The 15,925-nt window shown below is 46.4% G+C and overlaps 1 long non-coding RNA gene across 1 annotated transcript; it reads right to left on the minus strand.

The window, feature by feature from the left end:
• Positions 1 to 455: 455 nt before the first annotated feature.
• On the minus strand, positions 456 to 8,945 carry LOC140722579 (uncharacterized). The gene is made up of 3 exons (XR_012097675.1): positions 8,808 to 8,945; positions 6,070 to 6,242; positions 456 to 503 (listed from the first exon to the last, which is right to left on the minus strand). It is a non-coding gene; the product is annotated as an uncharacterized lncRNA (long non-coding RNA).
• Positions 8,946 to 15,925: the final 6,980 nt, after the last annotated feature.

The following is a 15,925-nucleotide window of genomic DNA, read 5'->3' on the forward strand; positions in this document are numbered from 1 at the left end:
AGTGTGAACTCGCAGGTGTCTCTGTAGATGGGATGAGTGAATGAATCCCTTCCCACATTCTGAGCAGGTGAACGGCTTCTCCCCAGTGTGAACTCGCTGATGACTCTGTCCGTGGGATGACTGAGTGAATCTCTTCCCACAGTCCGAGCAGGTGAACGGCTGCTCCCCGGTGTGAACTCGCTGGAGAGCCATTAGGTGAGATGACCGAGTAAATCCTTCCCCACAAATTCAGCAGATGACCGGCCTCTGCCCAGTGGAAACTGACTGGTATGTCCACAGGTGGGATGACCGACTGAATATCCTCTCACACAGACAACAGGTGAATGGCCTTGCCCAGCGTGAGTTTGCTGATGTACCTTCAATTGAGGTGACCTAGTGGATCCCACCCCACAGTCTGAGCAGGAAGGACGGTCGACTCCACTTTATAAATATCGAGATAGAGACAGCAAGATTGGCGTGCCGTGTTTGAGATTCCTGGAGACAAATGCTTTCTCGTTTTTAACCTGTAAAAAGATTTCCAAAATCCATCAATGGGTGTAGGAAAACATTTCAGATGAGATCACTTTAGTTGCCAAGGTGTGATCTGACATCACAATGTTACAGTGAGGATCAACCCAAGTTGGACGGAGAAATCATCTCCTGACTGGGCAGAGTGCTGGTATCTGGAATGACCATCAAACTGTCTGATGTGCTTCCTGTCTCTATAAGAATGGGGCATTTCTGCCGTATCCAATTCGTGACGTGGCTCAGTTTCACTCTCTCAATTGGTATTATCCCCATTTCCCACTGAGCTGCATGGGTTCCTGGCGCCACAGTAACTGAAACACTCTTCCGTAATTAGACTTTGACATGCAGCTGAGATTTTCTTTTACCTACTGTCAATTAAAGTTCCAACAGTTTTAAAGCCATCTGAAGATTTCCTGCCCGGATGAATGGTTGGTCCGCACAGCTGATAAAATGAATTAAATGAATAATAGTATTATTTCATGTTCTTGTCACAGAGTCATAGAAAGGTACAACACAGAAACAGGCCCTTTGTTCCATCTAGTTAGTGTTGATCTATTTAAGATGTCTATTCCCATACCCCTACCATCCAGGTACCTGTACAATCCTCTTACATGTTGAAGTTGAGCACGCATGCACCAGTTAGGTTGTCTGCTCATTCCACACCTTGATGATCGTCTGTTTGAAGAAGTTTCCCCTCATGTTCCCCTTAATGTTTCACTTTTCACCCTTAGTCCATGGCCTCTGGTTGTCGTTCCTCCCAATCTCAGTGGGAAAAGCCATTTTTGAAAAAAGAAACAGCATCCATTTACCCCATGTATAACCCTCATAATATTGTTACAACTCCATCAAATCTTCCCTCAATTCTTCTACATTCCAAGGAATAATGTCCAGCCCTGTTCAATATTTCCTAAGAACCCAAGTCCTTCAGACCTGGCAACATTCTTGTGAATTTTCTCTGAACGCTTTCAACCTCTTTTACATCTTTCATGTACGTAGGTGACCAGAACTGCACACAATACTCCAAATTAGGCCTCACCAATGTCTTCTACAAGTCAACATAACATCCAGCTATTGTTGTCAGTACTTTGGTTCATGAAGGCTAATGGGCTGAATGTTTTTTCCATCACTATCTATCTGTGATACCACTTTCAGTGAATTAAGGGCTTGCATCCCAGGTCCCTTTCTTCTACAATACTCCTCTATGCCCGACCAGTCACTGTGAAAGACTTCCCATGGTAGGTCAGACCAAAGTGCAACACCTCACACTTGTCGGCATTAAATTCAATTTTCCATTTCTCAAACCATTTTCCCAGCGGGTCCAATTCGCACTGCAAGCCATGATAATCTTCCTCGCTGTCCACTACAACACCAGTCTTGGTGTCATCTACAAATTTGCTGATCCAGTTAATCACACTATCATCCAGATTACTGATATAGATGACAAACAACAATAGATCCAGCGCTGATCCCTGTGGCAACCACTAGTCACAGGTTCCAGTCAGAGAGGCAACCATCTGCTACCACACTCTGGCTTCTCCCAAAGACAGTGTTTCATTCGAATTACTATCTCATCTTGAATGCTGAATGACTGAACCTTCTTGACCAACCTCCCATATGAGACTTTGTAAAGTGCCTTGCTAAAGTCCATGTAGACAACATCAGCTGCCTTGCCTTCATCTACTTTCCTGATAACTTCCTCGAGAGACTCTATAAGATTGGATAGACATGACCTACCATGCACAAAGACATGCTGTCTATCTTTAATCAGTCCACATCTATCCAGATACTTATATATCCTGTTCCTGAATATACATTCCGATGACTTTCCCACTAGTGATGTCAAGCTCACCAATCTACAACTTCTTAGTTTATTTTTAGAGCTTTTCTTGAACAGCAAAACAACATTTTCTGTCCTCCACTCCTCCAGTACCTCACCTGTCACTAAGGATGATTTAAATATCTGTGCTTCGGTCACGACAATTTCTGCACTTGTCTTCCGCAGGGTCCCAGGGAACAACTTGTCAGGCCCTGGGGATTGATCCACACTAATTTGCCTTAAGATAGCAAAACCCTCCACCTCTGTAATCTGTACAGGGTCCATGAAGTTAATGCTGCTTTGCCTCACTTCCAGAGACTCTTTGTCCATCTCCTGTGTAAATACGGATGCGGAAAAACTCTCCCACATCTATTTTGTCTCCTCATATGGATTACCATTCTGATCTTCCAGAGGACTAATTCTTCCCTTGCAATCTTTTTGCTCTGAACATATCTGCAGAATCCCTGAGGATTCTCCTTCACCTTGTCTGCTGGGGCAACCTCGTGCCTTCTTTTATTTCTTTCATAAATGTTCACTTGAATTTCCTGTATTTCATAAGTACCACATTTGTTACTATCTGCCTGTACCTGGTATGCACCTCCTTTTATTGATTTGGGAGAGGAAAGCCAATGGGGTGACAGATCTGCATGCTGGGAGGTAGGGGTAAGTGGGGGTAAACTAAAGTTGCAGGGGAATGGGAGTCTGAATAACAGAACAGATAGTGGAGAATTTGTGGAGACAGTTGTTGTTCAGTCCTCAGACAAAGTCAGGAATGAAAACGTTGAGCATGGTGCAGTGAATATGCTGAGCCCTGTATATTTCAATACAAGGAGCAGCGTAGGAAAGGTGGTTGTGTTCAAGACCTGGAACAACACCTGGAATCAACACTAGGATCTGGCAACTGTGGACTGGGACAGTCTGCTTTATGGCAAAGGTGTGCTTGATAAATGGGAGACCTTCAAAGTAAAATCTTGAAAGTACAAAGCGGGTATGTTATTGTCAGAATAAAAGGTAAAGATAGAGACTGTAGGGCAACTTGGATTTCAAGAGATATTCAGACCCTGGTGACGCACAAAATGAATAGAGTTGCATAACAGGGATAGGCAGGCAGTTTCGTATGGAGCATAGGAAATGCAAGAGAACCCATAAGAAGTAAATCAGGATGTCTAAAAGAGGATGTCTAAAATGTGTGGGAGTGCCACACATTGATTGGGACTTCCATACTGTTAAAGGTCTAGATGGGATAGAGTTGGTGAAATGTGTTCAGCAAAGTTTTCTAAATCAATATATAGATATACCAACTAGGGAGGATGTAATATTAGATCTCCTGTTAGGAGATGAGTTAGGGCAGGCGACGGACGTGTGTTTTGGGGGTCACTTTGGTTCCATTGATGATAACGTCATTAGTTTCAACTTGATCGTGGATAAAGATAGATCTGGTCCTCGGGATAAAGCTGTAAAATGGAAAAAAAAGCCAAATTTGAAGAAATGAGAAAGGATCTAAAACGCGTAGATTGGGACGTTGTTCTCTGGCATGGATGTGATTGGTAAGTGGGAGGCCTTCAAAGGAGAAATTTTGAGAGGACAGAGTCTGTATCTTCCTGTTAGGGTTAAAGGCAAAAAGAATAACAATAAGGAACCTTGGTTCTCGAGGGATATTGGAACTCTGATAAAGAAGAAGAGAGAGATGTATAACATGTATAGGCAACAGGGAGGAAATAAGATGCTTGAGGAGTATAAAAACAGTAAGAAAATACTTAAGAAAGAAATCAGGAGGGTAAAAGAAGAGATGAGGTTGCTTTGGCAGTCAGGGTGAAGGATAATCCTAAGAGCTTCCAGAGGTATGTTAAGAGCAAAGGGATAGTAAGGGATAAAATTGGTCTCTTGAAGATCAGAGTCGTCGGCTATGTATGGAGCGATAAGAAATGGGAGAGATATTAAATGTTTCTTTTTGCATCTGTATTTACTAAGGAAACTGGAATGAAGTCTATGGAAACAAGGCAAACAAGTAGGGAGGTCATAGAACATAAAGATTGAAGAGGAGGAGGTGCTTGCTATCTTGAGGCAAATCAGAGTAGATAAACCCCCAGGACCTGACAGGGTATTCCCTCAGACCCTGAAGGAGACTGGTGTTGAAATTGCAGGGGCCCTGGCAGAAATGTTTTAAATGTCGATATCCATGAGTCAGATGCCGAAGGGGTGGAGGATAGCTCATGTAGTTCCATTGTTTAATAGTGGCTCAAAAAGTAAACCGGGAAATTATATGCTGGTAAGTTTGACATCAGTAGTAGGCACATTATTGGAAGAAATATTAAGAGATAGGGTCATCAAGTATTTGGATAGACAGGGACTTATTAGGAAAAGTCAATATGGCTAGGTGCGTGGTAGTTCATGTTTAACCAAACTATTTGAGTTTTTCGAGGAAGTTACCAGGAAAGTGGATGAAGGGAAGACAGTGGATGTTGTATACATGGTCTTCAGTAAGGCCTTTGACAAGGTCCCGCGTGGGAGGTTAGTTAGGAAGATTCAGTCGCTAGGTGGAGAGGTAATAAATTGGATTAGACATTGGCTCAATGGAAGAAGCCAGACAGTGGTAGTGGAGGATTGCTACTCTGAATGGAGCCCTGTGACTAGTGGTGTGCCACAGGGTTCAGTGCTGGGTCCATTGTTATTTGTCATCTATATCAATGATCTGGATGATAATGTGGCAAATTGGATCAGTAAATTTGCTGATGATACAAAGATTGGAGGTGTTGTGGACAGTGATGAAGGTTTTCAAAGCTTGCAGAGGGTTGGAGGATTGGGCTGCAAAAATGGCAGATGGAGTTTAATGCCGACAAGTGTGAGGTATTGTACTTCGGAAGGTCAAACCAAGGTAGAACATACAAGGTAAGTGGTAGGACACTGAGGAGTGCAGTAGAACAGAGGGATCTGGAAGTACAGATTCATAATTCCCTAAAAGTTGCGTCACAAGTAGATAGGGTTGTAAAGAGAGCTTTTGGTACATTGGCCTTTATGAATCAAAGTATTGAGTATAAGAGTTGGCATGTAATGGTGAAGTTGTATAAGACATTGGTGAGAGTGATTTTGGAGTATTGTGTGCAGTTTTGGTCATCTAATTACAGGAAGGATATTAATAAGTTTGAAAGAGTGCAGAGAAGGTTTACAAGGATGTTGCTGGGACTTGAGAAACTGAGTTACAGCGAAAGGTTGAATAGGTTAGCACTTTGTTCCCTGGAGGGTAGAAGCATGAGGGGTGATTTGATAGAGGTGTATAAAATTATGATGGGGATAGATAGGATGAATGCAAACAGGCTTTTTCCACAGAGGCCAGGGGAGAAAAATAAAAACAGCTGTCATGGCTAAAGGGTGAAGGGGGAAAAGTTTAAAAGGAACATGGGGGGTGGGCTTCTTCACACAGAGAGTGTTGGGAGTGTGGAATGAGCTGCCAGATGAAGTGGTGAATGCGGGTTAACTTTTAACATTTAAGAAATACTTGGACAGGTACATGGATGAGAGGGGTATGTAGGGATATGGTCCAGTTGCAGGTCAGTGGTACTAGGCAGAAAAATGATTCGGCACAGCCAAGAAAAGCCAAAAGGCCTGTTTCTGTGTTGTAGTGTTCTTTGGTTCTACGGATCTAGCCATCCAGGAGTATCTTAAAAAGACCCTATCGTTTCCACCTCCATCAGCGCCAACGACAGCCCATTCCACGCACACCACTCTGCGAAAAAAAAACAACTTACCCTTGACATCTCCTCTGTACTTGTATACATCTATCAGGTCACCTCTCCTACTCGGTCGCTCCAAGGAGAAAACGCCGAGTTCACTCAACCAATTCTCATAAGGCCTGCTCTCCAATCCAGGCAACATCCTTGTAAATCTCCTCTGCACCGTTTCTATGTTTGCCACATCCTTCCTGTAGTGAGACGACCAGAATTGAAAACAGTACTCCAAGTTGGGTCGGACCAGGGTCCTATATAGCTGCAACAGTACCTCTTGGCTCTCAAACTGAATCCCATGATTGATGAAGGCTGTATGACTTTTTAACCACCGAGTCAACCTGCGTAACAACATTGAGTGCCTTATGGACTCGGACTCCAGGATCCTGCTGATCCTCATATACAAAGACCATAACCGAGGATCTGGAACCCAGAAAGATCCCAGTTACAAACGGCACTTGGCATTTCAGTACTGTTGATGTATGTACAGTATGGGATGAGGTGGAGAGCGCGGGGTGTGACGGGAGGGAGGGAGAGGGCTCGGTTGAGAAAGAGTGAGAGAGTGCGAAGAGGGGGAACGCTTAGGATGAGCGGTGCATTTAGAGGGTGAGAGAGAGAGGAAGACAGTGTAGGATACGAGTGCCAGCAAGGAGATTGTTTGGGAGAACGAGGGGGAGAGGGTGGGGCATTGGGAGAGATATAGACAGGGAGAGGGTTAGAAACGGAGGAGGTTACAGAGAGGCAGGGGTGAGTGAGTGAGAGAGACGAGTTTGAGTGAGGTGAGAGGGTGCGTCAGAGACGAGGAGGTGGAGAGGGGAAGGCAGAGGGTGACTGAGATTGAGAGTGAGGTGGCGGGTGATAGGGGTAGGGACAGGGATTGTGGGATGGGAGAGAGAATGGAAGAGTAAGAGAAACAGATGGATAGAGGGGAGAGGGTGTGAGAGAAATGAAGAGAGGCATGAGAGAGTGAAGAGATGAAGGGAGACAAGAGAGAGGAGTAGAGACAGTGGTGAGAGGAGAAAGCGAGGAAAGGGGTGATAGAGAGTGGGAGACTGGTCGAATAGGGGTGTAACAGAGGGGTAGAGGAGAGGGAGAAAGGCGATGAGGAAGCAAGGATGATTGAGAGAGGCGATGATAAGGAAGGGGTGAGGGAGAGAGGGAGACTGGTCGAATAGGGGTGTAACAGAGGGGTAGAGGAGAGGGAGAAAGGCGATGAGGAAGCAAGGATGATTGAGAGAGGCGATGATAAGGAAGGGGTGAGGGAGAGAGGGAGAAAGAAGGAAGGGCTGCACTAGAGGGCCGGATGATGAAGAGGGACTGTAAGGAGGGAGTGGTGAGGGAAATGTGGTAAGTAGCCAGGGGTGAGGGAGAAAGGCGAGGAGATGGTGTGCCTGATTAGAATTGTTGGACTATTATTTATTCAGTCCCCAGATGCAGGGTCGTTAATTACGTATGTTCACAAGTCACCGGACAAATCCACCGTGGGAATACGGTTGCACGCCTGGAGTTTTACCGCGTTCGGTTCGGGTCTCCATTACCGACAGCGGGGAGTTTGACCACGTACGGTTCCGGTCTCCATTACCGACAGCGGGGAGTTTGACCACTTACGGTTCCGGTCTCCATTACCGACAGCGGGGAGTTTGACCACTTACGGTTCCGGTCTCCATTTCCGACAGCGGGGAGTTTGACCACGTACGGTTCCGGTCTCCATTTCCGACAGCGGGGAGTTTGACCGCATAAGGGGACCTACTGCAAGTCGCAGCAGAATGTCAACCGCAGCTATTGCCGGGGTGTTTTCTGTTCAGGGGGCGGTGCGGAAGGTGTTAATCTCGGGTTTGTGTAAATCGAGGACCGGTTGCAGTGGGAAAGGGCCGGGACCGAGCCGGACAGCTGGAGGCTCCGGGCTCTCCAGTCTTGCATCCCTAGTTTTAGTTTTGCACTGAGTCAGGATCACGGGATCAGTTTGTTGTGGTTCCCCAAGCTGGGAGGGTGGATGTGGGTGAAGGGGGCCTGTCCATGTGTCGGTGTGGGGTGAATGGTCAGAAGGGTGTGGGGCCACTGGCGGGACGGAGGGTGGTTGGGGTACTGTGGGTGATCAGAAGTAACATGACCTGGGTGGGTGGGAAAGGGGTAAATTACGTTGTGAATGAGGGTGGATCTGGTCCACTGGATCAGACAGCTCAGCTCTCGTGTCCTTTCAGCAGGCCACAATTCCCTCTTCATCTTAATTACTGACTAATCTTCCTTTTCACAATGAGTTTGTTACAGAGACTCAGGGTCTGCAAACAGATGATTGGTAGGAAGTAGAGGGTGAGAGGCTTTTTCTTGAACTCGAGTCCCGAACTTAGTGACGTTCCCTGGGGTTACGCCCATTGCTACTCCTCAACTATGTCAATAATCTGGTTGAGAAAGTACAGGGTATGGGTAGAGAGTTTGCAGCAAGTTCAAACAATTACTCTTTTTGAAAGTCAGTCAGTATAAACACTCCCCTCTGTTTCCCTCTCCCCACTCAGAACTGACCAAAAGTTACTTCAGGAGATGCAAGATCTTGAACTGCGTAACCACTGTGAGGGAATGGGAGTGATTTCAAAGGGCTGGGCTGCTGGAAGCACATTACCAGACCTGGAGTGATTGTAACTGGTCTGACAGAGGCATAACTGTTACTTCTGGGAACATTCAGTCTCACTCCCAACTATTTCCTACCTTCCTTTGTATAGGTATGTAATGTCTAAAGGACCAGTGTTTGAGTAAATGAGACTCACCAAACTTTCTCCTGACTGAATCACTGGAATCTCCGAGTCAGATGAGTCCTCTCCAGTTGATGCTCTCAATCCTCGGGCTGGTTCACTTGTTGCTGTTCCCTTGTCTTTAGTCGTGGTTTTAGTCCAGTTGGGGTTTTTCTTCAAAGAAATCTCTCACCGCAAGTCTAACTTTAACATGAAAGATAATGAAGCACATTATCAATAAAAAGGAGGACCAAACTTTTCTACTAAATGTTGCTAAGAACAAAACTGACTGATATTTAAACTTTGAAGGCAGATATAATTATCTCAGTGAACAACCTTTTATTGACCCTCACACATCACAAAATGATATGGGATAAGAAGGAGCCATCATTCAGTCATGGTAAGACATAAGGCGCAGGAACAGAAGTAGGTGATTTCATCCATCTGGTCTGCCCCACCACTCAAACATGGCTGAGATTTATTCCAACACCATATTCCTGTCTTCTTTCTGTAAACCTGAAGTGACTTAGCAATCATGAATATATTAATCTATTTCATGAATACACTCAATGACGGCCTGAACCTACCTCTGCGGCAACAAATTCTACAGATCAGACATCTTTTGGCCATTTTGTTTCTCATCTCAGTTTTAATGGGAAGCATTTTTATTCTGAGATTGTACTGTAAGATTACAGATGCTCCATCTAATAGAAACATCCTCTCCATGTCCACTGTATCCAGGCTTTTCAGCATTCGGTCGGTTTACTTAACCACACTTCCCCCGGCCCCCCACCACCCCCATCGTCCCTCTGAACTCCATTGAGCACACGTTCAGAACCATCAAATTCTCCTCATACATAAAGCCGATTATTCCTGAGATTATTCTTGTAAACCTTCTTAGCAATAACTGTACTGAACACATTTCCTGGAATAACAGACAAATTGGTACCAGGTTAATTCACAGGGAAACGTTGTGCTTTCTTCACTGTTGTACCAGCACAGATAAGTCATTTCCATTTCCAGGTTAAATCAGGTCCATTTCAGGAAATATAAACCAGTCCAGGGTGAATGTAATAAAAAGAAATTACATTCTGGAATTACCAGAAACTCTCAGCAGGTAAGGAACAGCTGTGGGGAGAGGAACAAACATTACAATTCAGGTTAATAATGTTTCGTCAGAGTGACTTCAAACGTTTACAGTTTTTAGTGCAGATCTCCAGCAAGTTGAAATTCTGCTTGATTTCCACCGAGTGACAGACAGGTGACAGTAAGGCGGGGGGGGGGGGATTTCCAAACACAGATTGAACACCAAAACTCACGAGTCTATTTCTACTGTTGTGAACACGGATCAGCACATTTACTCATAGCCTCTCCCTGTGAGGATGGACTGGTAACCCATCTTCTCCTCAGTAGCAGTCTTTGCTTCTAAAGGAACTCCAGAAAAAATCAAACATCTGATCCCAGACCAGGAATACTCTCTCAACACCTCATAAGTCCAGGCAGCTCGATCACCGGGTCCTTTTTACCTGGATCAGAAACTGTGATATCCAGTTCCCAAACTCACAGGGTCAAACAGCTGAACCTGTCATTTAACAACCCTGACTGTCTCACACATCGTCCCCCCCTCCCATCTCACAATCCCGGATTTCCCCACAACCAATGTCCAGCTGCTCGAAATTTCTGCTTCATTGCAGAAGGACGACCATCCAGCCCCAGCTGTAGAAGCAGTAACCAAAGTCAAAGCCAAAACACCAACAGTTCCATATGCCGGGAATGCCGATCAGAGGATTAGAGCCCAAGCACCAACTCTCCCAGTACTCTTTGCTGCCAGTAAAATGCTGCAGTGTGTCAGCCCGTCACTGTTCATAAACTAGCACCTCCACACCAATGCACAACAGAACTGGGACCTGATGACCCTCTGGCATTCCAGCTAACAAAGAATGATTCTAGAAGTGACTCAGCGAGGCCAAAGGTTCAAAAGAACACTTCACAATGAAGACAAGGGTTGGAGGAAAAATTGCTGATGTATAATATTGAGGTGTGGGATAAAGGGTGGACAGAAGTTGACCCAGATGGTTGATGTATATCACTGAGGCGGTCGGGGGGTTAGGGATAGGAGACTGGGCAGAGGTTGAACAAGATGGGCAGGGATGAGCAGATGGAACCAGGTGGGAGAAGGGATCAAGGACAATCACTGATGGTCCTCCAGCAACACACAGATACTGAATTAATAGTACATACTACTGTATAAAAGATTCTAAAATGACAAAGTTAGAGCAAACAATAAGAACGTTGCCATATATACTTTGACGCTCACCAATTTTTATATCAACACACCATAGAAAATTCCCCATCCAGATACTTCACGCGTTGCATGGTAACTCCTCTGCCCGTGACTGTGAGGAACTGCAGAGACCTTTGGATCCAGATCAGCACATCACAGAAACCATTCTTCCCCCTAGACTTCCCAGTCCCTCGGTAAAGCAGGCAGTGAAATCAAAGATCCCCACAACGTGGGACGTTCTCCTTTCTCACCCACCCCAGTTCGGGAGAAGACACAACAGCCATAAAGCTCCTGGACAAATGTGAGGAGCCTCAGGAAACGAGGCGAGTTGGGGAAAGTTAACGCGACTCAGGGGCCAAGATCAGATTTCTCCAGCACAACATGGTGGAAACATCACCACCCATCCAGGAACTTTCAACACACCACGTGATCTTGCGTCGCAAAGCCGAGGGCGGGTCAGATCTGCGGCTCACAGCCTCACGTGACCTGTTGGCGGGAGTACCACTTCAATTCTGCGGAAATAGACTGCCTGGGCTCCTGGTTTGTATCATTCAATGCAGATTATGTGAAGTCGACACATTTTTGACGAGGCCATATAACTGGGTACTAAAGGAGTAATTGGCCCTCAGTTCGGGGCTCACGACCAACATCGGATCTCCCCGCTCGGGATCGGTCTCAATACTCACCGATGGGAAAGTGATATTTGCCGGCCCGCAGAGAGTGATCCCGACCCCGGCTCCTCCCAGTGGCCACATATGTTAATTCCATGTCCCATTCCCATTCTGATATGTCTGTCAATGGCCTCCTCTACGGTAAAGATGAATCCACACTCAGGTTGGAGGAACAACACCTTATATACCGGCTGGGTAGCCTCCAACCTGATGGCATGAACATTGATTTCTCTAACTTCCGTTAATGCCCCTCCTCCCCTTCTTACCCCATCCCCGACATACTTAGATGTTTGTTCTTTTTTTCTCTCTCTGCCCATCACCCTGCCTGTTCCCCATCTCCTTCTGGTGCTCCCCTCCCCCTTTCTTTCTCCTGAGCCCTCCCGTCCCATGATCCTTTCCCTTCTCCAGCTCTGTATCACTTTCGCCAATCACCTTTCCAGCTCTTGGCTTCATCCCATCCCCTCCGGCCTTCTATCATTTCGCATTCCCCCCTCCCCTCACTACTTTCAAATCTCTTAGTATCTCTTCTTTCAATTAGTCCTGAAGAAGGGTCTCGGCCGGAATCGTCGACAGTGCTTCTCCTTATAGATGCTGCCTGGCCTGCTGTGTTCTACCAGCATTTTGTGTGTATTGTTTGAATTTCCAACATCTGCAGATTACGTCGTGTTTGCTCTTGGAAATGTTGAATTTTGTTCCTCAGTCAAATAGTTGACTCACTTTGGGGACAAGTGGGCTCCAAGCACCTGTCCCTACAACACCCACTGGGACATCCCTCAGTGAGCAAATCTGTAACTGTCCCTCACAAGTAATGAAACCTGATATGGTAAGAGTCATCGTCCAGTCATGGAAATACACAAGACAAAGGAACAGAATTAAGAAATTCGGTTCATCGAGTCTGCTCCACCACTCAACCATGGCTGATATTTATTTCAACACCATATTCCCACCTTTTCAGTTTTGTAACGTTTAAGCTAAGATTGTAATGGCTGCCTTTACAATTCCTTGTGCTGCATTCAACAAATTCTCTGGTATTTCCTGGTAACAAAAAAAGATTTCAGAAATAACTCAGTAAGGCAAAATACTTCACAATGAAGACAACGGTAGGAGAAAGATTGTTGATGAATAATCATTGGTGGGATACAGGCCGGACAGAGGTTGAACAAGATGGTTGATATATATCATTGAGATGGTGGTATACAGGCCGGACAGAGGTTGAACAAGATGGTTGATATTTCACATTGAGATGGTGAGATAAAGGCTGGACAGAGGTTGACCAAGATGGTTGATATGTATCATTGAGGTGGTGGGATACAGGCTGGACAGAGGTTGAACAAGATGGTTGATATTTCTCATTGATGTGGTGGGATACAGGCTGGACAGAGATTGAACAAGATGGTTGATATTTCTCATTGAGGTGGTGGGATACAGGCCGGGCAGAGGTTGAACCAGATCGGCAGGGAATGAGCAAATGGAGCCAGATGGGAGAATGGGATGAAGGGCGATCTCTGATGTTCCTCCCGCAATACACAGACCCTGAAATAATAGTACGCACGAGTAGATATCAGATTCCAATATAACAAAGCCAGAACAAACAATAAGTACTTTGGTATATGTCCTTTTCTACTCTACACACTTTATCAATGCACCGCAGAAAATATCCCATCCCGATTCTTCACATATTCGTATGGCTACTGCTCTTCCTTTGACTGAATGAAATAGCGGAGAACTGTGGACACAGCTGAGCACATCATAGAAACCAACCTCCCCTCCATGGAGTCTGTCTAGACTTCTCACTACCACAGTAAAGCAAACAACATAATGAAAGATCCTCACAACCTTGGACATTCTCATTTCTAATGCCCCATAGGGGCGAAGAGAAAATAAAACAGAAACATTCCACCAGGCTCAAGGACGGTGTCCATTCTGCTGTTAGAAGCGAACAGCGTGTTGAGTGGACTCCTGAACTCGCAGTCTAAATCGATGTGACCTTGCACCACATATCTACCTGCACTGCACTTTCTCTGTAACCAGAATGCTTTATTTTACCTCAATGTACTGCTGCAATGTATTGATCTGTGTGGACAATAACGGAGACACGAATTTCACTCAACCTCTGTACATGGAAAACTAAACAAAGATTCCCCATTTCAATCGTGTGGAAATATTAGACAGCCTGGGTTGCTTCTTTGGAAATTCCGGAGGGAGTGTGCACAATTCAGAGAAACTCAGACAAATGAAAAAAATACTTAATTCTCGCATTAATAGGGCCAGATATCGAGAAACACTGTCAGCATGTCGGCAAGTCGTAGTCATGGAAAGAAGATGGATGTAAACTTCCCAGCACCCCGGGAGGACGTGAGAGATCTGGATCTCACTGTCCTGTCTGAACGGGGGAAAGATGAACTTCTCATACACGTGGAGCAGTGTCCCGAGGGGCGATTACTCTGTTTAACCCTCGGGTCTGCAAGAACACAACAGGCCGAACGGCCGCTTCCAGCGAGCTGGAAATATGTAAAGCAATTATCGACCCCAGGCGTCGATCCAGGTGAAGTTTGGATCCGATACCAGGCCGGGTGATGGAGGTAAAGTTCACCAGGTACATCTTAATGGATGGGTTCAGTCTCGGCATCACCACCTCATCCCACTCCTGGGACCAGAACACCAGGGGCTGAGCGGCGGCTCATCTCAGGCGGTTCGGTGTGAAGGTCCCATAACCCGGACCGACCACGACAGGTTGTGTCCAGGAAGCGGGACGAGGCCGCCAGTTCAAGGAAGTTGACGGGACTCTCTGCCCAACATCAGGTTTCCCTCCCCCGGGATCGGCTTCAGTACTCACCGATGTGAAATTGTCAGTTGCGTTCAACCCCTAGTGACCGGCCTCAGTACTCACCAATGAGAACTTGATCAATTTGTCCCGGAGACAAATCGGTCCACCCGCTCCCAGCAGACGATCCGCTTCAACAGAGAACTGAAAGAGAACCCCGCCCATCCGGAGTCTGTGAGAGCGGGGGCGGGGCCTCGGAAGCGAAAACCTCAGATACTGCAGATCTGCGTTTGGAATGGGAGCTAGAACCTGGGTCACGTGACGGGTGGAGGGTCTCCCACCTGAACCGGTGATTCAGCTCCTCGCCCCTCATACGCTGCCCGAACTACCTGCCGCATCTTACACCAGCTACATTTTTGATTTTTCCTGCTGTATCTTCCCGTCCTCATCTCTCCACCTCCCGGTTCTCAGAGTTACGGGTTCGATTCATATCCCGGTCCGATCCACAATTCCCAGCCGATTTGTGCAGGTTTCATTGAAGTCGCTTCTATATTTATAAACACTAATTTCTACTCACATTCCTCCGGAGCCTCACTGGACAGGAACACGGAAACATCAAGTGCGAAACGGCAGCACCAAAACCGTCAGCAAGATGGCGGCTGCTCTCCCATCTCAGCCACGTATTTCTATCCAATTCTTACTTCCTCGATCCCGTTCGGTCTCCACGCATCTGCTGTCCTCCGTCACTATTTCCACCTTCCCACTTCCCAGTCACCTGGATTCACTGACACCCCAGTTCCTGCCCCGTCCCCACCCCTCACCTCTTTTCTCTGACTATTTTCCGTCCATTCTGAGTCCAGAGGGAGGGTCTCGGCCCGAAATGTTGACGGTCCATTTCCCTCCACAGATGCCGCCCGACCCACTTAGTTCCTCTGGCGGTTTGTTTTTTGGTCTATATAATCCGTGTTAGTATGGGGAGAGGGATTTTACTCCAAATACTCTGCAGATGCTGGGGTCAAAGAAACACGCACAACAAGCTGGAGGAACTCAGCAGGTCGGGCAGCAGACGTGGAAACGAGCAGTCAACGTTTCGGGCCGAGACCCTTCGGCAGGACTGAGGGGGAGGAGGCAGAGGCCCTATAAAGAAGGTTGGGGAAGGGTGGGAAGGAGATGGCTGGTAGGTGCCAGTTGAAAAAATAGTAAAGGGAAAGATCAAGGGGTGGGGATGGGGAAGCAGAGAGGTGATAGGCAGGAAAGGTAATGAAGGTAAAGCACTATGTGTAGTAGAAGAAGGCAGAATGATGAGAGAGGTGATAGGCAGCTAGGGGAGGAGGCAGAGTGAAACTGGGATGGAGCCACCTGCAAAAATGTTATTCCCTATTCCCAGTTCCTCGGTCTCCGCTGCATCTGCTCCCAGGATGAGGTTTTCCGTTCC

Source organism: Hemitrygon akajei, unplaced genomic scaffold (assembly GCF_048418815.1).
Source record: "Hemitrygon akajei unplaced genomic scaffold, sHemAka1.3 Scf000080, whole genome shotgun sequence".
Lineage (NCBI taxonomy): Eukaryota > Metazoa > Chordata > Chondrichthyes > Myliobatiformes > Dasyatidae > Hemitrygon > Hemitrygon akajei.